Consider the following 21,388-nt stretch of genomic DNA (forward strand, 5'->3'; position numbering starts at 1 on the left):
CTGAAATATGTTTTAAAGTTGATTGCTTCCCCTCCCTCTTTTTCAGGGATGCCAATGAGATGTAGATTTGGTCTCCTTACATAATCACACATTTCTTGGAAGTTTTATTCATTCTTCTTAAAAAAATTTATTTTAGGTTCAAGGTTACATGTGCAGGTTTGGTATGTAGGTAAATTGCACATCATGAGGGTTTGCTGTACAGATTATTTCATTACTCGGGTAATAAGCGTAGTACCTGATAGATAGTTTTTTCATCCTCTTCTTCCTCTCATCCTCCACCCTCAAGGACTCATGTGTCCATGTGTACTTAATGTTTAGCTCCCTTTTATAAGTGAGAACATATGGTATTTGGTTTTCTGTTCTTGCATTGGTTTGCTTAGGATAATGGCCTCCAGCTGCATCCACGTTGTGTAAAGGACATGATCTCATTCTTTTTATGGTTGTGTAGTATTCTGTGGTGTATATGTACCACATTTTCTTTATCCAGTCTACTGTTGATGAGCATTTAAGTTGATTCCATGTCTTTGCTATTGCAAATAGTGTTGTGATGAACATATAAGTGCATGTGTCTTCATGGTAGTAGAATGATTTATATTCCTTTGGGTATATACCTAATAATGGGATTGCTGAGTCTAATGGTAATTATGTTTTGCATTCTTTGAAAAATTGTCACACTGCTTTTCACAGTGGCTGAACTAATTTGCATTTCCACCAGCAGTGTATAAACATTCCCTTTTCTCCACAACCTTGTAAACATCGGTTATTACTATTTTTTTGACTTTTTAATAGCAGCCATTCTGACTGGAGTGAGATGGTATTTCATTCTGGTTTTGATTTGTACTTCTCCAGTGGTTGGTGATATTGAGCATTTTTTTTCCATGTGCTTCTTCGCCTATATATGTTTTCTCTTGAAAATTGACTGTTGATGTCTTTTTCCCACTTAAAAAAAATTTACTTTAAGTTCTGGGATACATTTGCAAAACATGCAGGTTTGTTACATAGGTATACATGTGCCATGGTGGTTTGCTGCACCTATTGACCCTTTCTCTAAGTTCTCTCCCCTCACCCCTCACCCCCCAACAGGCCCTGGTGTGTGTTGTTCCCCTCCTTGTGTCCATGTGTTCTCATTGTTCAACTCCCACTTATGAGTGAGAACACGTGGTGTTTGGTTTTCTGTTCCTGTGTTAGTTTGCTGAGGATGATGGCTTCCAGCTTCATCCATATCTCTGCAGAGGAAATGATCTCATTCCCTTTTATGACTGCATAGTATTCCATTGTGTACCACATTTTCTTTATCTAGTCTATCATTGATGGGCATTTGGGTTGATTCCATGACTTTTCTATTGTAAATAGTGCTGCAATAAGCATACATATGCATGTGTCTTTACAGTAGAATGATTTATATTCCTTTGGGTATATACCCAGTAATGGGATTGCTGGGTCAAATGGTATTTCTGGTTCCAGATCCTTGAGGAATTGCCTACTATCTTCCACAATGGTTGAACTAATTTACGTTCCCACCAACAGTGCAAAAGCATTTCTATTTCTCCACAGCCTTACCAGCATCTATTGTTTCTTGACTTTTTAATAATTGCCATTCTGACTGGCCTGAGATAGTATCTCATTGTGGTTTTTATTTGCATTTCTCTAATGATCAGTGATGTTGAGCTTTTTTTCATGTTTCTTGGCCACGTAAGTGTCTTCTTTTGAGAAGTATCTGTTCATATGCTTTGCCCACTTTTTGACGGTTTTTTTTTTCTTATAAATTTGTTTAAGTTCCTTGTAACTTCTAGATATTAGACCATAACCTCCCTTCCGTTCTAGCCCACTTTTCCCCTTTAAGTATTGAAGCCTTCAAAATCATCTTTGGAGAAAGGCACAGACTTCCTTCTCTGGCACATTCTCAACTTTGGCAAAATAAACTTCTAAATTCATTGAGGCCTGTCTTAGATACTTTTTAGTTTATATTTCTTTCCTGGCAATAAATCTATTGATTGCTACTTGGTTTCTAAAATCTCATGAAGTGAAAAGTGGAATAGTGGTTACCAGAGGCCGGGAATGGTATGGGGGAGCAGAGAATAGGGAGAGGTTGGTTAACGGGTACAAAACTATAGTTAGATAGGAAAAATAAGTTCTGTTGTTCTGTTTCACAGTAAGGAGACTATAGTTAACAATAATGTATTATTAGTGAAACCAAAAGTATCTGAGACAAGTCTCAATCAATTTAGAAAATTTACTTTGCCAAGGTTAAGGATGTGCCCATGACAAAGCCTCAGGAGGTTTTGATGATATGTGCCCAAGTTGGTCGAGGCACAGCTTGGTTTTACACATTTTAGGGATACATGAGACATCAATCAATATGTGTAAAATGTACGTTGGTTCAGTCCAGAAAGGCAGGACAACTCAAAGTGGGGTCTTCCAGGTTCATTGGTAGATAAGAGACCAAAGGTTGAATTCTTTTGGGTCTCTGATCAACCTTTCACTGGATACACAATTTACATATGAGGCAGGGTAGGGGATAGAGGAATAATTACTTATGCCTTAGTCTGACTCAGTGAATCTGTATTTTTACGTAAACAATAGGACAGAGGAAGTAATCAGACAGCATTTTCTCAGGTGAGCACAGAAGGACGACTTTGAGTTTTGTCTGTCCTTTGTCCCACACCTGTGAATAAAGTTATCAATTTACATTGCCAGGTTGAAATTCAACAGAACTGTTTTAGGGTAAAGGTCTTGAAACCCACAAGGAATTTCCTTGTGCGCAAATTGTGAGGGAAGTATGTAGCTTCAAAAGAAAAATCTTTGTAGCTACCTTATTTAGGAATAAAATGGAGGCAGGTTTGCCTGATGCAGCTCCCAGCTTGGCTTTTCCCTTTGACTTAGTGATTTTGGAGTTCCGAGATTTATTTTCCTTTCACAGTATATTTTAAAATAGCTAGAAGAGAGGATTTTGAATGTTCTAACTACAAAGAAATAATAAATGTTTGAGGTGATGGATATGCTAATTACCCTTATTGATAATCACATAATGTATTCATGTATTAAAATATTACAGTGTAGCCCATAGATATGTATAATTATTATGTGTCAATTAAAACAAAATAAAACTTTAAAAACTGTATGAAGAGGGAAGGAGAGAGAGAGACATAGACACATAAAGAAAGAGATAATTCTAAAAATAAAGTTGTTAGAATTCATGTACTGAAAAATCTAAGTTGTGTTTTGGTCACAACCTCAGCTTCCTAAATTTTTAACATTTTTGCTTATTTTCAGATATTTGTAGTAGGTCTTAAGTCTTCATCTGGGATCAATGAAGTATAAAAGCCTTGGACTAATTGTGCATGCAAATATTAGAGAAGGAAAACTTTGATCCACTAATAATTGTGAATCTCTTTTTTTGGCCTTAAATTCTTTTTGGAACAAGTTAGATTTTTAAAAAAATCTTAATTTCATTGAGTTATACTTTACATATCTTAAATGTTATCCTTTTTTAAAGTGTCCAATTTCTCTATAGCATATTTAGAGTTGTGCAACCATCACCAGTATCTAATTCCAGAACATTGTCAATACCCCAAAAAGAAACCTATATCTATTGTCATTTCCTATTGCCTCTTCCCCCCAACCCCTGGAAATCTCTAACTGACTTTCTGTCTGCATGAATTTGTCTATTCTGATATATATATTTCATATAACTGGAATCATATAATATGTGTTTTTTATGACTGTCATATTTCATTTAGCATAATGTTTTCAAGGTTCATTCATTTTGTACCATGTATCCTTACCTCATTTCTTTTTATGGTTGAATAAAACGCATGTCAAAATATACATTTTTGCAAGAATAGACCACATTTTGTTTATTCAGTCAGCAGTTGATCATTTGAGTTCTTTCTACTTGTTGGTTATTATGAATAATGCTGCTATGAACATTTGTATACAAGTTTTGGTGGGGACATATGTTTTCATTTCTCTTGGGTATATACCCAAGTGGAATTGCTGGGTCATATGGTAACTCTATGCTTAATAATTTGAGGAAGTACCACACTGTTTTCCAAAGTGGTTGCACTGCTTCACAATCCTACTAACAATAAATGAGGATTCCAATTTCTCTGTATCATGACTGACACTTGCTATACTCGGTCTTTTTTATTTTAGCCATCCTAGTTGTTGTGAAGTGGTATCTCATTGAAGTTTTGATTTCCCTAATGTGAGCATCTTTTCATGTGATCTTTAGTGATTTGTGTATTTTCTTTGGTGAAATGTCTATTCACCTCAAATCCTTTGCCTATTTTATTAATTGGGTTATTTGTTCCTGAACTGTTTCATTGTAAGAGCTCTTTATATATTCTGAATACCAGTCTCTTAACAGATAAATGATTTATAAATATTCTCCAATTCTGTGGATTTTCTTTCATCTTTTTGATGATGTTCTTTGGAGTGCAGAAGTTTTTAATTTTGATGAAGTCCAATTTATCTATTTTTCTTTTTTCACTTATGCTTTAGTTGTTATATCTAAGAAAACATTACCTAACCCAAGGTAATGAAGATTTACTGCTGTTTTCTTATAAGGGTTTTATAATTTTAGCTATTACATTTAGGTCTATGATTTGAGTTAATTTTTGTATATGGTGTGAGGTAAGAATTCAACTTCATTCTTTTGCATGTGGATATTCATTTGTCCCAGTGTCATTTGTAGAAAAGATATTTTTTGCCCAATTGAATTGTCATGGCACCCTTGTTGACAAATTAAGTTTTAAATAAACACAACAAATATGAGAAAGTATAGTGTTAAAATACAATAGAAAAACATTTATAGAAGTTACTGCTCAGATCAATGGCCAGATATCGTTTTAAAGGGTTCATTCACTTGCTTTTGATTTTGTCTATACAGTTTTCCACATGTATGCATCATATTCTTGGAACTGCACAAAACAGCAAGATGTTTCTAGTTCTTTCCTAACATTTGAGCCTGAGCCTGTTCCATTCGGGCAGGATCTCAATTCTCTTCTCCGCAAGATGGGATACAATGATACCTTATACTATTTTGTAGATACAGAATTAAGTGATTAGGTGACATGCTTAGGAGACTGTTTGGTATTTCTTAAATGCTCCACAAATATTAGTTCCATTCTCATACCCTGAGCCCCTATCCTGGTGGCTTTACTCACACAGGATGTTACTATACCTTTCCCTGTAATCTCCTTACCCCCAGCATCTGGGAAGCTGTTTTAGGGGCATTTGTGTGGGTTTGTCATGTAGTGGTTCTATGACCCAAGAGACCAAAATGTAGTCAAAGGTAACATCATGTACACACCTGTGTGACACCCCTCAGAGATTCTGGACTTATAGGATAATAATGGTGGACCTCCTTTGCAGCCCTGCAAGTAAGTCCAAACCAAATCCTGTTTCCAGGATTTCAGTTAGTTTCTGTAACTCCTTGGTCCTATCCTAACCTCCTTGGCTATTTCCCCATCTCTCTTCATTTAATCCCTTTATTCTGGAGCAGGTAGGCGGTTCAACAAGTCTCCCTGACATTCCTGACGTGTGCATTCTTCAATTTACCACTGTGTTCCTGCTCTCTGCATCTCCCAGTTCTTTGCCCCAGGTGCCGAACAAATTGTGCAGTCAGCTGGATAATGCTCTGAATCTGTCAAGGGACTTGCTTCAGCAGCTCAGGGTCCTGGTGGATTATTAGCATGAGAAAGGGCTGCTGAGATCTAAGATGAGGTCTGAGGAGGAATTAATGGCCTGCATGGGTAGCAATATTACAAAGAACATCCTAAACATCCAGGATTTGGAAAATTCAATAGACATCAGTTGTGACTTCCATTTCAATATATGTATCTTTCAAAAAAGCTATTTTTTGCAGTCAACCACACCATCTCTTTTTGTTAAGGTAATTCAGAGGGGCTGATATGCCTCTGTGTGTGTGTGTGTTTGTGTGTGTGCATGTTAGCAAATACTTTCTTCATCAATCTGTGATTGTGTATGACTGTGTGTTTGGGAAGGAGGGAAGGTCTGATGAACATTTTAAATTTAGCTTCAATTAATGCATCTACCAGCAGTTTGCTCTAAAGCAGGATTTTTAGGTTATATATCTGAAAAAGGCGTCTTTCTTCATAAGTGCACCAGCTGGGATGCTCCAGCATGATTCTGCACAGTCCGTTCTAGAAGAAAGGAAACTGGGAGCTTTGATGAAACTAGACATTTTTCTTTGTCTTTTTAATTTTTTATCTTAGCAAATAATGTGTATGCTTTTACTCACCAATCAAGTTACATATGCTGGCAACCACTGTCATGTGAAATCATCAATCGAATAAATAGTTAGGAATTTTGGGGAAAAGATATTGAATCATATTTAGGCTGGTTTGAATGAACATTTGAGTAGCAATGGAAATCTCAAAAGACAGCCATAAAACTTTATAAATGCATGAATAAATGAAGCAGTCAGAAAACCCTAACATTTTCTAGCCCTTCTAAGAGAACCTGCAAATATGGATCTGTGGTCTTTGTTACTTGCTCAACCTAAATTGTGAGTCTTCATGGGTATGTGAGTAAGAAATCCTTTGCAAGGCTGGATGGCACATGCTGCAGGTTGAATGTTCTGAGAAGTAGAACTTCTGAGTATGTGTCTTTGAATGATTCTTGATGCCTGTGGATTAAGGAATTAGTGTTTTCTAAGCCTCTAGATGATGACAAAGTCATGGTGGACTTTCTAGTTAAGGACTTTGCTAGAAGAAAATACTAATCCATTGGAGTCATACATGAAGTCCCCTAACATATGGCAGGCCCTGTTAATGGCATTAGACGTTCGGGATTGAATAAAGCTGACAATGTCCCTTCTCTCAATAGTGATAGGTAACATTTGCATGGTGTTTATAATGTGCTAGTTTTATAAATGCTTTACACATATTAAGGCACTTAATCCTCATCAAAACCCCATGGGGGAGGTGCTATTATAATCCCCACTTTATAGGTGAGAAAACTGAGACACAGAGAGATTAGAGAATCTTATTCCAAAGTCACAGAGCTAGTGTTGGACTGGTACTAAACCCAGCATGGCTCCCAAGTTTGGGCTTCCAATTGCCAGACCGCACCACTTCTCAGGGAGCTTATCCTTGAGATGTGGGGGAAGACGGACCATAAACACATACACAAGTAAACAGTAAGATGACAAAAGATCCAGGGAAGCACTCTGAAGAAAATAGAAAAAAGGAAGTGTTCTTCAAAAGAATAACCAGTATGTTTTGACTAGTGGTAATTACTTAAGCAAATGTCTTAGGAGTCTGTTTTGGAATAAAAGGAACTAGACCAGTTTGTTAGTGCTGCCATAGCAAAGTATCACAAACATGTTTATTGCCTCAGCGTTCTGGAGACGAGAAGTCTGAGATCAAGATATTGCTAGGGTTGGTTCCTTTTGAGATACTGTTCCATGCCTCTCCTCTAGCTTCTGGTGGTTTGCTGGCAATCTTTGGCATTCCTTGGCTTGTAGAAGCATCACTCCTATCTATGCCTTCATCTTCACATGTTCTCCCTGTGTGTGTCTGTCGCAAAATTCCCCCATTTTACGAGGACACCAGTCATACTGGTTTAAGGGCCACCCTTCTCTAGTATGACCTCAGCTAATTACATCTGCAACAAATTTATTTCCAAATAAAGTCACATTCTGGGGGGTTAGGACTTCAAGATATGAATTTTTGAGGCACATAATTCAGTCCATAGTAGGAACCCACAGAAAGTGGTACTGACGGTGCCTTAGAGATAGTTATTTTAAAAGTCTTTCCTAAGGGAAATAAGCTGAAAGGCAGAGTTATCTCTGAACAGAAAGGCCACTGCTGAATGAAGGAATAAGCAAGTTACCTTTGTGTTAGAAGTTGACATGATGGACTTACCAGGGGCCTGCACTTGGGATGTTGTTTCAGTTGGCCTTTAAATGTGCAGCTTCAATCACGTTTCTTTCCTTAGTTCTCCTTGTAAGCAACAGTCAGCACTCATGAGAGTAGTGAGAGTAGTGACCAGGGCTTAAGGGGTAGGCTGAGGGGTGACTGACCCCCAGGGATCAAACACTTAGCTTGGTGCTCATGAGCCTCTGGCTCCATCAGCTTAGGCAGATGGAATGGAAGAAAGCAGTCCAAACCTAGAAGTTTGCGGGTAAGGCTATGGTTGGAACACTGAAATTTTCCACAAAAAGCAGTGTCTTATATGATTGTGAGACCACTGTCAGCCCTTTGTCTTAGTCCATTGGTGCTGCTATAACAAAATAACCAAGACTAGGTAATTTGTAAACAATAGAAATTCATTTCTCCACCTCTTAATACTGCTGCATTGGGGATTAAGTTTCAACATAAGTTTTGGAGTGGACATAAATATTAAAATCATAGCATCCCATTTGCACTGTTAGTTCACCTGTTCTCACTGTTCTGGAGGCTGGGAAGTCCAAGATCAAGATGCCAGCAGGACTGGTGTCTGGCGAGAGCTGCTCTCTGCTTTCAAGATGGTGTTTTGTTGCAGCATCTTCTGGAGGAAATGAATGTTGTGTTCTCACAGGACAGAAGGGACAGAAGGGGCAATGTGGAACTGTAAGTCCAATTTCAGCCTGTTTATGAGAACACTAATCCCATCCATGAGGGTTGATCCCTCATGGCCTAATCACCTCCTAAAGACTCCACCTCTTAATACTGTTGCGTTGGGGATTAAGTTTCAACATAAGTTTTGGAGTGGACATAAATATTCCAATCGTAACATCCCATTTGCACTGTTAGTTCACCTGTTAACCAAATAATGGCACCAAAGTAAAAACAGTAAATCTGAGCCTGAGCAGTAAGCTATGAGGAATAGGAGCTAAAGGCAGAGTATAAGGTTTCTGTTATTTGACTGGGTATGGAGATGGCCCAGATATTAAAATAGTGGCCTTTTAATTAAAACAACATTAAAATAATATCTTTAACACCTTCTCTGCATCCCCTACCATCTCCTAGTCCCCTCCCTTTTCTTCAGCTTAGCATGTGTTCCCACTGGTCTTGCCCTTCTTCTAAGATTGTTCCTTAAATGGAAATTGCCATCCTCCCCAATTACATTTTCCAATCCCTCAGTAAAAGTAACACTTCAGAGGGGATTTGGATCAATAAAGTTGGGCAAATCCACTTGAATGTAGTATTCTCAACCTTGCCTGCACATTTGAAAATACTGATGCTTGGGTTTCACTTAAAGAGATTTTAATTTAATTGGTGTGAAGTGTGGCTTGGGCTTCACGATTTTTAAAGCTCCTCAAGTGATTATAAGGAGCAGCCAGAGTTGCAGTCATGGCTCTAATGTGAGAGCCTCAAATGAAAGTTATCGTATTAGTCCGTTTTCACACTGTTGATAAAGACAAACCCGAGACTGGGCAATTTACAAAAGAAAGAGGTGTAATTGCCATGGAATACTATGCAGCCATAAAAAAGGATGAGTTTGCGTCCTTTGTAGGGACATGGATGCAGCTGGAAACCATCATTCTTAGCAAACTATCACAAGAACAGAAAACCAAACACCGCATGTTCTCACTCATAGGTGGGAACTGAACAATGAGATCACTTGGACTCGGGAAGGGGAACATCACACGCTGGGGCCTATCATGGGGAGGGGGGAGGGGGGAGGGATTGCATTGGGGAGTTATACATGATATAAATGATGAATTGATGGGTGCTGACGAGTTGATGGGTGCAGCACACCAACATGGCACAAGTATACATATGTAACAAACCTGCACGTTATGAACTTAAAGTATAATAAAAAAAATAAATAAATAAATAAAAAAAAGAAAAAGGTGTAATTGGACTGAGAGTTCCACGTTGCTGGGGAAGCCTCACAATCATGGCAGAAGGCAAGGAGGAGCAAGTCCCATCTTACATGAATGGCAGCAGGCAAAGAGAGAATGAGGAAAACGTAAAAGTGGAAACTCCTGGTAAAACCATCAGGGGTGAGACTCATTCACTATCACTAAAACAGTATGGGGGAAACCGCCCCTGTGATTCAATTATCTCCCACTGGGTCCATCCTACAACACGTGGGAATTATGGGAGTAAAATTTAAGATGAAATTTGGGTGGGGACACAGAGACAAACCGTATCAGTTATCATTAACCCTGAGGGATCTGCACAGGCTGAAAAGTTAAACTGTGTGACAAAGTGAACATGATATTGGTAGTCTTGGGATGGAAAGTGGCTTGGGGAGGGGTTAGACGGGTACTTTTTGTCAACGAGAATTCTACATGGGTGAGTTAATGGGCCTTTGGGGCCACTTATCCTTGGAGCAGTGCTCTTAATATATCCCTACATTGCATGGCTTTCCCTCCACTTCTATTTCTGAATCCACTAATTCCCTAGATCAGCTTTTAGGAGATTCTGGGGCTCTGGAGTTTTGATGGATAGCATGAGGATGTGTGGGTGTATGGAGGTGGGAGGCAGGTTGCAGTGGCAGGCAAAGCCATAGATGTTTCTGTGGCTGACTTGTTTGTCAGATATTTACATCAGGGGCTTCTTGTGTAGCCTAAGTAAATAGTGGAGAATAATCAGCTTGTATACCTTGGGAGCAAACCAGGGTGGAACCTCCCATTTCAAATCAGAGTCTCTCAAATCATGGATGTCCAGCTGATATAAAGAATGAAAAATTGTATCCTCTACAAATGAAATTGAATTTGGTTTGGAGCTGAGAGTCAACTAAGAACTGCTAGGATCCTAATAGCAGGTAGGAGCAGGAGGGATAGGGAGATTAGGTTTGCCTCTGCCTTTAATTAGCATCTTCTTCAGTGTTGTGAAGAAGGGTTATGGGACATTAATTAAGTTTGCAGCTGTTGCTAAATTGGAATACATTTCAAGGGCTAATGAGACCTAGGAGTAACACACAAGAGCTGAGGGAGGAAGAAAACAAGATTCCTTTGAAGAAAGCATCCTTTCCCAGCTGGAAGCATTGTACCCAGTGAATACACGTCCTCACTAAGAGGACAGTGCCAGAAAGGAACCAGGAAGCATGATATTTGACAAAGTCTGGAATAAAAGCCTGCTTCTAGGGATCTTTCATCTTGAATATCTCTGTTAGTTTTTGTAAAAAAAAAAAATTTATTTTTCCTTAAAAATTATCTTTTAGTGGGCTACAATATAATAAGGCAGTGGTTCTCCAAGAACGATCCCTGGACCAGCAGCATCAGCATCACCGGGGGAATTGTTTGAAATGTATATTCTCGAGTCCACCCCAGACCTAGCAAATTAGAAACTGCATTTTAACTGTTTTAACATGCCCAACAGGTGATCTCAAGTCGCAGAATCTCTGTAATAAGAACTCATGCCAGGCACTAAAGAAGTAGGTCTTTTCTGGGGGCAGCTGTTTCCCCCCGACTGAACATTTATATTAGAACAGTTTCAAAGAATTTCAGGCCCCTTGAAATAGTGCTTTAGTTATTCCAGCCCTGTCCACGGGGTCATGGCCCAGAAAGCTGAAAACAGGAATAGATGCTGATGTGATCTGTATTCGTTTAAACTCGTGTCTGGATCAGCCCTGAATGTGAGAGCTGGAAGGGGCCTGGAGATGACCTTGTTCAGCCTCTCCACCTTCAGATGAAAATTCAGAGAGGCAAAGTGTTTTTTCCTGTGGTCGCCTATGAGTGTAAAAGGATGTATCCTGGTACCAGTGCAGGAAAGTCTTATTAGGGCTGCGTTGCAATGGGAATCCTTGTCTCTTGACTCCTGGTCCAAGGCCTCCCTTCCCCATTAGAGGGAACCCATCTTCCAATTGATAAATGTAGGTGTTTTAGAAATTTCAAGTGTCTTCATTCCACATTGTTTGTGGCACATCCATGGGCTGATGGGGTGGGGGGGGGATGGGAAAAGGGTGATTTTGCCTTGCTTATGTTCTGAGCTTTCCCTTGCTTTTATAACAAGTTCCCCCTCCTCAGCAAAGAGAAATCATACACACTAAAGTACTTATTTCTATGACTTGTCATTACACATGTATTGATCACCTGCTAAAGGTGCCTGGCACTGTGCTAGGTGCTTTGGGAGTTACATGGATGAATGAGGCTCAGATTGTACCCTAAAAATGTTTATTATTAGGTTGACCATTTCATTTATCATCCAAGCCAGGACACCTTTTGAAAGTCAAAGGGAGCATTGATAATATATATCCTTGGACAATAGATGTAAACTAGGATTGTACTCAGCAAACCAGGATGCATGATTACCTGCTTACAGATGAATAGGAAATGCTGAAAAATGTCTGTACAAAGCATTTGTATATAACAGACATACCCAATGTTGTGAAAACGTGAAGGAGGCAAGGGTCAGGACAGGCTTTTCAGAAGAGGGGGCATTTGAGTTGGGCTTTTAAGTCTGGATAAAATTTCAATTGGTATAGTGTTTGAGTAAGCACGTGTGCATGTATGTGTTTTTTGTACACAATGGCAATGAAGTTAAAAATTCAGAGTGTGGGAGGAGAGTGGTGATTGCCTGGTGTAGCTGGAGGGTATGCAGGTCATCAGTGTGTGGGATGGGACAACAGAGGAAGGTGAAGAGTAGGAGAGTGGTGGGTGAGGCCATTGGAATCTGAAATGCTGGATGATCATCAATTGGATATAGCAATTTCCTCCAATACATGTAGCTCAATGACTGAGAGTGAGTAGCAGAGAATGCTAATTATAGGTTTTATTTATTTCATGGGTTAGTTGAGGCTGATTCCATGGTTGGCGGGTGTTTATGGCAGTAGATTGGAAGGAACTGGGTCTACTTTACATAGTTTAGTTCTTTACAGCATATGTTTAAGTACTTCATTGATGTCTCCCCACTCTGCCAGCACTGAAAGATATCCTTGGAATGGAAGTGTCTGAAAAATGAGCTGAATGGAACGCTAATTTATCATTAGCTCCTCAAGGATAAGGAAGTAAATGCTATTATTTCTATAGTGATTTTTTTTTTTTTGCTTAAGTTGTGTTGTCGTCTTGGTTTGAAAAAGTTTTCTGTGGGAGTAAGTTTTCAAGAAAGGATCATTATTTTGATAGATGTATATATTTTTTTCTTTTTTTTTGGTCTGATAGATGTATTTTTGATGAAGAGATAGGAAGCAAAAAATGAAATTTTAATATTTCTTCTATTTCAATGATTTTCATTCTCCTCTCCAACTGCTCCTGTCAATGCCACCCAAGTTCTCTACATGGTTGCTTCCATTGCTGGTCTCAGTCTTAATCTTCCTTGACCTACCATCTGTATAGTTGATTACATGTTTTTCACTTGGTTTCCAATACATCTCACTCTCTTCACTTTCGTCCATCCTTAATGGTTGCTCCTTCTCAGTGTTCTTTGATAGTTTTTCCCCTTCTGTGAGAAGTCTCATCATTGGAATGGGCTGGTCCTTGGTCATCTTCTCTTACATGTCTGTACTCACTCCATTGGTGATTTCGTTCAGTGTGAAAGGTTTAAACACCATGTTGTCTCTTGATTTCTTTCCTAAATGCTAGGTTCTATTATCAACCATATATTAGATATCTCCACTTAAATAAATAGAGACATCCCAGTTTTAACATGCTCAAACACGAATCTGCTCTTTTCCATAGATTCTTCATCTAATCCACCAGAAGATCCTAGAAAGCTTGCTTTACCCTTGGAATGTCCCTAACCTCTGATCATTTCTCTCTAACTCCATTGCTACCTCCCTGGACTAAGCCACCATCATCACTCACCCCAGGATTACTTTAATAGTCTCTTACCTAAACTCTTGCTTCCATATTGCCCTCTACACTGTTTTCTCCACACAGCTGTGGTGATTTTTCAGAAGTGTGACAGATCATGTCATACTTCTGGTCAAAACCCTCCCGTGATTTTTCATCTCATGTTGAGTAAAAACCAAATACCTTATTTCATACTAATTCTTTTGAACTCACTCCACCCCAGCCTCACTGGCCTTCTTCCTATTCTTTCACCACCCAGGCATACTTGGCATTTGCATTGGCTGTGCCTGTCTGGGATACTTTTCCTTCAGATAGATGTGTGGCTCACTCCATTCCCTCATTTGTTTCAAGCATTGCTCAAATGTCACTGTTGTGGGTTGAGTTTTATGGAAATCAGACTCTAAGATGATGTTTGGCATGCAAGATATTATTAAGAAAGCTCTTGGAATCAACATGTGTGGAAGGGAAGAGAAGGAAGCAGGAGTGGACAGAAGGAGAAGTCAAGCTGTGACCAAGGCTTAATAACAGATTGCCTAATCCTACACTGAGCTCTAGAGCTAAAATGGCCTGTCAGAGTTGTCCCCCATTGGGTTGAAAAGTGCCACCCCTTTATGTACCCTTCTATCAGGACTGACCGTAGATGAGGTGGCTTTCTGTTGCTGTGGCAAGCCCTGAAGGGTAGTCAGCAATTCCAGAAGCTGGGCCACAGCTCCTTCCTTAAAAGAGAATCTGGACATAATGTGTCCATCATTGTCACCTTCTCAATAAGTCTTATCTTGACCACTCTATGTCTGCTTGCAAACTGCATCCTACTTCCTGCACCTCTAGATCTCTCTTACCTCATTCTATTTTTCTGTAGTACTAATCATGATTTAACAAACCATGTCATGTATTTACTCTGTTTTGTGTTTATAGTCCGTCTCTCTTGATGATAACGTAGGGTCCATGAGGGCAGATATTTGTATCATTTGTTCACGAGTATATAACGAGTGCCCAGAACTGTGCCTGGCACTAGTAGACAGTTAATTGATATTTGTGAATGAATGACGTTTGGTGAATTCTAGCTAATAATCAATGCAGTATGAAACATGGTCAGAAGTCGGTGCTGAAAATAGGAGATGAACTTTGTCTTTAGTTTCTGGTGTTCACTGCTATTCCAAAGAGGAGAGATACCAAGAGGTGTTTATTATTTCTAATAATTATTTCTATTTTCTACAGCTATTCACAAGCCTCTGGTATTTGGTGACCTGTTTCTGACCTGTACTTGATTAACTCAGCTTTGGGACCCCAAGGGAAAGATGAGTAATGACATGTAGAAGTCTGCTGACCCGTACCAAGTGTGCTTCTAATATTGATGAAGACTGGCATTTCGTTTACATCAAGTTATTGTGTACAATATATATATTTTTTCGTAGTATGCTAATGCTAACAGGCATGGCATGTTAAGATCAATAGATATCTTAACAGTTGGCCCATTAACCCCTGATGGTCAACATAATTTGGTAGTGTAGACAGCAGTTCAACAATAGCAGGGATTGTCATAGGAAGGAAAGAGAGCGTTCAGCAGAGCAAAGATATAAATTCCTTTTGTTACCACTGACTGCACTTGCAGGTTATGTCAGGTCAGGTTTTATTGCTCTTGGCTAAAGGCCAGTGCAAGATTTACAGAGCAAGAAAGAGGCTCCAGGGGAGACCAGTATGAATTATAGGGTCAGCTGGAGAGAGGCATGAAAGTGGTTAGCATGTCAGAGGTAATTTTTATAAACGGAATCATCAGACCACTGCATCACTGTCAGTTTTATTATGAAGTTTTAATTTTATTATGAAGTGTTTTAAACATTTAGAAATACGTGTTTAAATATTGCTGATGGGTTCATTGAAGAAAACCTAGAGATATAGAAAATCATAAACAGGAAAATAAAAATCACCCATTGAAAACTCCTGTTAATATTCTACTATATTTTCTTCTGGATTTTTTTCTACATACCCATTCACTTGCACTTTTATACTTAAACAAATATGTCTTTTCATTTTTCCCTAAAGCTGCAATCACATTGCAGATACTACTGCATGTCCTGCTTTATTTACTTTTAACTTTGTCTCTTTAGCATATTCCCATATTATTAAATGTCTGTGAACATGATTTCTAATTCAAATAGCATGAGAAGGGGTAGCATGTGTGCACCTGCGTATTCCTTTTTACCAGTCCTCTATTTATACATTTATGCTGTTCTCAAATATTTAGTGTTAAATAATATTGCTATGATCATTCTTGTATATACGCCATTTTGTACATCCTTGAATATTTTTTAAGGATGATTCTCTAGAAGTGGAATTACTGGGTTAAAGAATGTAGATACTTAAAAGGCTCTTTACGCCCATTGTCATGCGACCCCCTGAATGGCTGCTTCCGTTTGTACTTCCACTAAAAAGTGTATCAAATTGTTTCAATACCATAGATAACACTGGAAATTCTCAGTATTTGTATCTTTGCCTGTCTGGGTTAAAAAATGACATTTTTATTCTAATTTAAATTTGCACTTACAGAGTGGATTTTTTTTTCACATTTTGATGGGTCTTTTGAATTTATTCTTCTGTACAATGTCTGTTTTTGTCCTTTCCCCCATTTTCTTTGGGAGAAGATATTTTTTTCTTATACATTCCTGTTTTCCCTAACTTAAATATATATGTATTTATTATAAAATATTCAGAAACTACAGGACAAACACAAAGAAAAATACTGTAGGGAATAAGGGAAAACTTCTCCTTCATTCTCTGAAAGCTTACTGAAAATCAACTGACAAAAGGCAGTTTAATAGGAGAAAAGGCACACAAATTTATTGACTTGAACACGGGAGAATCACAGAGTGATTACTCCACCACACAATGGGGTACAGATGCTTATATATCCTTCTTAGAGGAAAGGGAGATGGGAAAGTATGGATGATTTTAGCGGGATAGTAAATGATTTTTAGGGGAATCCAATGGGCTTGAAAAACATACAGTGGCCTAGGACAAAGTTTGTTTGGCTTGCAGAGCAGATAATGATTTGTGACAAAAGTCTGTCCAGGTGCATTGACAGACATCAGTCTTTCTTCCTGTGATACGAGCTTAGTTAATGAAAACTCCAGGAAGGGACCAGAGGTAATTTTTTTTTCCTTTGGTGAGTTTGTTCTTTAAGCAGATAAGGAAACTTCAGAGAACAACTTCATCCTATGTTTTGGGAAAGACGAAAGATTGAAAGACAGGAGGGGAAGGAACATCAGAGAGCCCTTGAGGCTTGTTTAGTTCAGCATATCAAAACACCATATTTTGGGGGCTCAGTTTCTGAGCCCCCAAAAGACCATCCACAATCCGATGACCCAGAGATAAAAAAGGTAATATTTTGATTTGTTTTCCTTTTAGATGTATATGCACTTTTTAATATTATATATATAAATAGTTTTACAACTTTAGAATATAATATACATTTTGTTTTTATCTTTGTTTTCATACTTCCATCAAAATTTACTATTAATTACTCATGGATACATGAATAATATACTTTTAAAATGAAAAACATTATAGATAAGATCAAAATCCCCTTTGACCACCCTCTCTCCGAATCCTGGCCCCTGTCCTCTGCCTTTCCTCCCCAGGGGCCACCAAAGTCACCACTGTTGTCAATTTGACTGGCATCCTTTCAAACAGATGTCATACATTTATGTCACAATTGGAAGTTTGTGTGTAAGTCTATATGTGTGTATCCTTTTACAATTTTTATTGTTATATAAGCTCAAAGAAAAGTTGTGGAATGTAAATGTTTAATATGATGAATTATTATGAAGTGAGAACTTACATTACCTCACCCAGGTCAAAGAACAGAATATTTCCGGCACCCCAACCTCGTTTGTGTCCCTCACCAATCACACCATTCTTCTAATTCTTCCTGAATGTTATGATACCCACTTTCTGGCCTTTTTAAAAAAATAATTTTATTATTTAGGTTTACATCCCTAAACATTATAGGGTTTTTTTTTTTTTAAACCTTATGCAGGTAGAATTATGCTGTGTAATGTATTTTTTTGTGCCATGATTCTTTCACTTTCTTCTTTGTGAGATTAATCTATATTTTTGCCTGCAGGCATTCTTTGCTCATTTTCCTCACAGTGTAGTATTCCATTATGTTAATACAGCACCATTTGTTTATCCCTTCTTCTGTTGATAGATATTTGGATTGTTTCCAGCTTTGGACAATTACAAATGATGCTGGTATAAACTTTTTCTTTATTTTTACTTTTTTACATGTCGCTTGATACATATGTGAATGAGTTTCTGTAGGTTATAAATATAGGAGTAGAATTACTGGATCATTGGGTATGCATATCTCCAGCTCTATTAGAAAATGCTGAAGTGTTTTTCAAAAGGTTTGTGCCAATCTACACTCCCATTACTCACGTGTGAGAGGTTCTATTGTTCCACATCCTCTCCAACATTTGGCGTTGTCATATTTTTTTGAGTTTTGCCAATATGGTGGGTATGTAGCAGTAATTTTTGTAATTTTAATTTACATTTTTCTGATTACTAATGAGGCTGAGCATTTTTTAATATGTCTATTGGCCATTTGGACTTACTACTTTATAAAGGTACCTGTTTACATCATTTTTTTCTATTAGATTGCCCATCTTTTTCCTATTGATTTGTAGGAGTTCTTTACATATTTTGAATCCAGTCCTTTATCAGTTTATATGAGTTGCAAATATATTCTGTATCTTAAAATTTTCTCTCTATGGTGTCTTTTGAGAAACATAACTTCTTAATTTTAATATAATCAAATTTATGAATGTTTTTCTTTATGATTAGTGTTTTTTGTTACTTGGGTATATGCTTTTACTTATACATCATATCATATATTTCTATCATTTTGCAATTTGATTTTTTAACTCATCAATATGTTATCCATTCTTGTTAATACATATACAATTATTTATTATTCTGAACTAGTGTATAGTGTTCTAAATTGTAACTATTCCACAGTTCATTTAATCATTTCTTCATTGAAGGTCATTTAGATTGTTTTTAGTTTTATTTTCTTTTTGCTGTTCTTAAAAAATATAATACTTAACATCTTTTTATATAAATCCTTTTTTTGTCACCCTCACTACTTCCTTGCAATGAATTCTTGGCTGTTGAATTATTTGATTGAATATATGAACTTTAAAAAATTTGTTGTTTGCCAAATTAACCTTCAGAAATTCCTAATAGTTTATATGAGTGCTAGCATTATACACATCCATTAGTCTAGGCAGTTGCCAACACTGGATTATATTTTAAAATCTTTGTCAATAATAAGACCATAAAACTTTTAGAGAAAACATTGGCAAATATATTTATTACCTTGTATTGTTTAAACAAGGCTAATAAAGGGCTGACCATAAAATAAATACTTTAAAAGTGATGTATATTAAAATTAAAGACTTCTGTTCATTAGCAAAAGGGAAAAGCAATCCAAAGAGTAGGAGACAATATTCGTAATACACATACCCGACAATAGACCCATATCCAGAATATATAAAGAACTCTGACTAATCAGTAAGAAAAGGCATACAACCTAAGAGGAAAATGGAAAAAAGACTTGGATGGATGCTGTATAAATAAGTATAACCATGGCCAATAAACATAAGAAAAGCGCTTATTTTATTATATTCAAGGAAATGCAAATAAAATCCAAACTGAAACAGCACTACAAACCCACTAGAATGGCTATAATACAAAATAATGGAAAACACTAAGTGTTGATGAGGATGTAGAGCACTTGAAACTCTCATACATTGTTGGTGGTGGTATAAGTTGAAACAAACATTTTGGTCAACTATTTGACAGTATCTACAACCCTGAAAAGTACACACCTATGACCGACCAATATTATTTGTAGGTATATATCCAACAGAAACGTGTACTTTGGAGCACCAAAAGACATTGTGAAAAGAAAATAAAAGTCAGGGCCCCAAATCACTATGCCGAAAGGAAAAGTTGAGCTGAGAACTGAGTCATGCAAGAAACTGCCTTTCCTTTTGTTTCTAAGCAGATAGCTGCAGGTAAAGGCTAACTGTCTCCACAGGCTGGTTCACTTTATCCTAGGTAAAGTGCGGATTTACTGAGTGCCAGATGAATACATAATTGACTATTCCCCTACCGGCTTCTTTTCTCTTCCAACATGTGAATTCAGTAATGTGACCGTACTGTCCCTCTTTCCCCTCCAGTCTGCTCTTCCCCTTTAAATATTGAAGCCCTCAAAATCATCTTTGGAGAAATGGACAGATCTCCCTTCCAAGCACGTTCAGATATTTTGGTTTACAAATTGGTGACCAACAGAAGGGATTCTGAGTGGAGGTGGCCCTGATATCTGATGAATCTTTTATCAGTGCTTGATACCAGTGAAGTGGTGTCATTGTCTGGGGTAAATACCCAAAGTTTGTTGTCTCACGCCAAGGGAATTGAGGACATGGACACACACAATAAGTGAGTTTGGGAGCAGTGGTTTGTAGGCAAAAGAAAGAGAAAGGAGAACACCTCTCCTGCCAGAGAGAAGGGCACCCAAATGGGACTTCTGGCCCATGGTGGAGTGCACAGGGTTTTATAGACAGGCTTGAGGAAGTGGCGTCTGACTTACATAGGGCCCAAAGATTGGTTGGACCATGTGTGACATTTACATAGCATGCAGGGAAGCTGGCTGCCCCACCCTAATCTTATTATGCAAAGGAGTCTTTGCCTGGCTGGCACCATGTGGTCTGCTCCCTACTGCCCAAGTGGTTGAAAAGGAAAAGGGAAGATGGAGCCACCATTTTGAATATGCCTCCTTCCAGGTAGCCTTTTCCTATTGGCACAGCTGCTGGCATTCACCAGTACAAGCTTCCAGCGTGCTTATCTATGTCTGCAGCTTGATTTTACAGGCTGCTCTTTGTTAGAAAAGTATGATTTGGGGCTTCTTTTCATTAAAAGGGAAGCATTACTGAGGACTTCCTTACCCTCACTATCTGCCAAGGTCATTTCTTCTTAACTCCTATATCACCAACTTGAGCTATCTCTATCGTTCAAACCAACAAGACAATTTGCTGAGGCCTGGGTGTGCCCCTCTCCAGAGAATCCTTAATCTCCCAAAATTTGGTTGATATCTAAGGCTTATTTTGCTGTGTGACTCCCTTTCTGGAGTTTTATTCACTCCCAACAAGGAAGGCGAGTTTTCCTGCTTCCCTGACGATTGAGAGCTCCTCCATCTGGAGCTTCAGCTCACTTTCAGCTTGCTTCCAACATGGAAGGCAAGTTTGAGTTTTTTCAGCTTCTGAGATGATAGAGAGCAGTTTTCTGCCTGGGCCCCATTTCTAGGTAAGTAGCTGAATTGGAGTTTTGTCTGAAATTCTCCTTAATAACTAAAAGTTAAGATAAACAACCAGCTAATCTTAATTTCTCCTTACCATTAGGACACTAAGTAATCATATAAATTGTGTGATCATTTGTTTGTTTTGCTTCACTGTTTTTTCTTCAGTTTTGTTTTCTTCTGTTTTTGTTGTTTTGTGGTTTCAGGCTTTTTTCCCAGCTCCACCTGACTTGGTCAAATTCAAAGGAAAGTTCCAAATTGTGGGGAACAAGGCCTCTGAATGGGCTAAATTCCCTGCAGCTAAAAAGTAAAAGGGGGAAAAAACCTGGCGATCAAAA

This window comes from Rhinopithecus bieti, unplaced genomic scaffold (genome assembly GCF_001698545.2).
Source record: "Rhinopithecus bieti isolate Rb0 unplaced genomic scaffold, ASM169854v2 scaffold_13248, whole genome shotgun sequence".
NCBI lineage: Eukaryota > Metazoa > Chordata > Mammalia > Primates > Cercopithecidae > Rhinopithecus > Rhinopithecus bieti.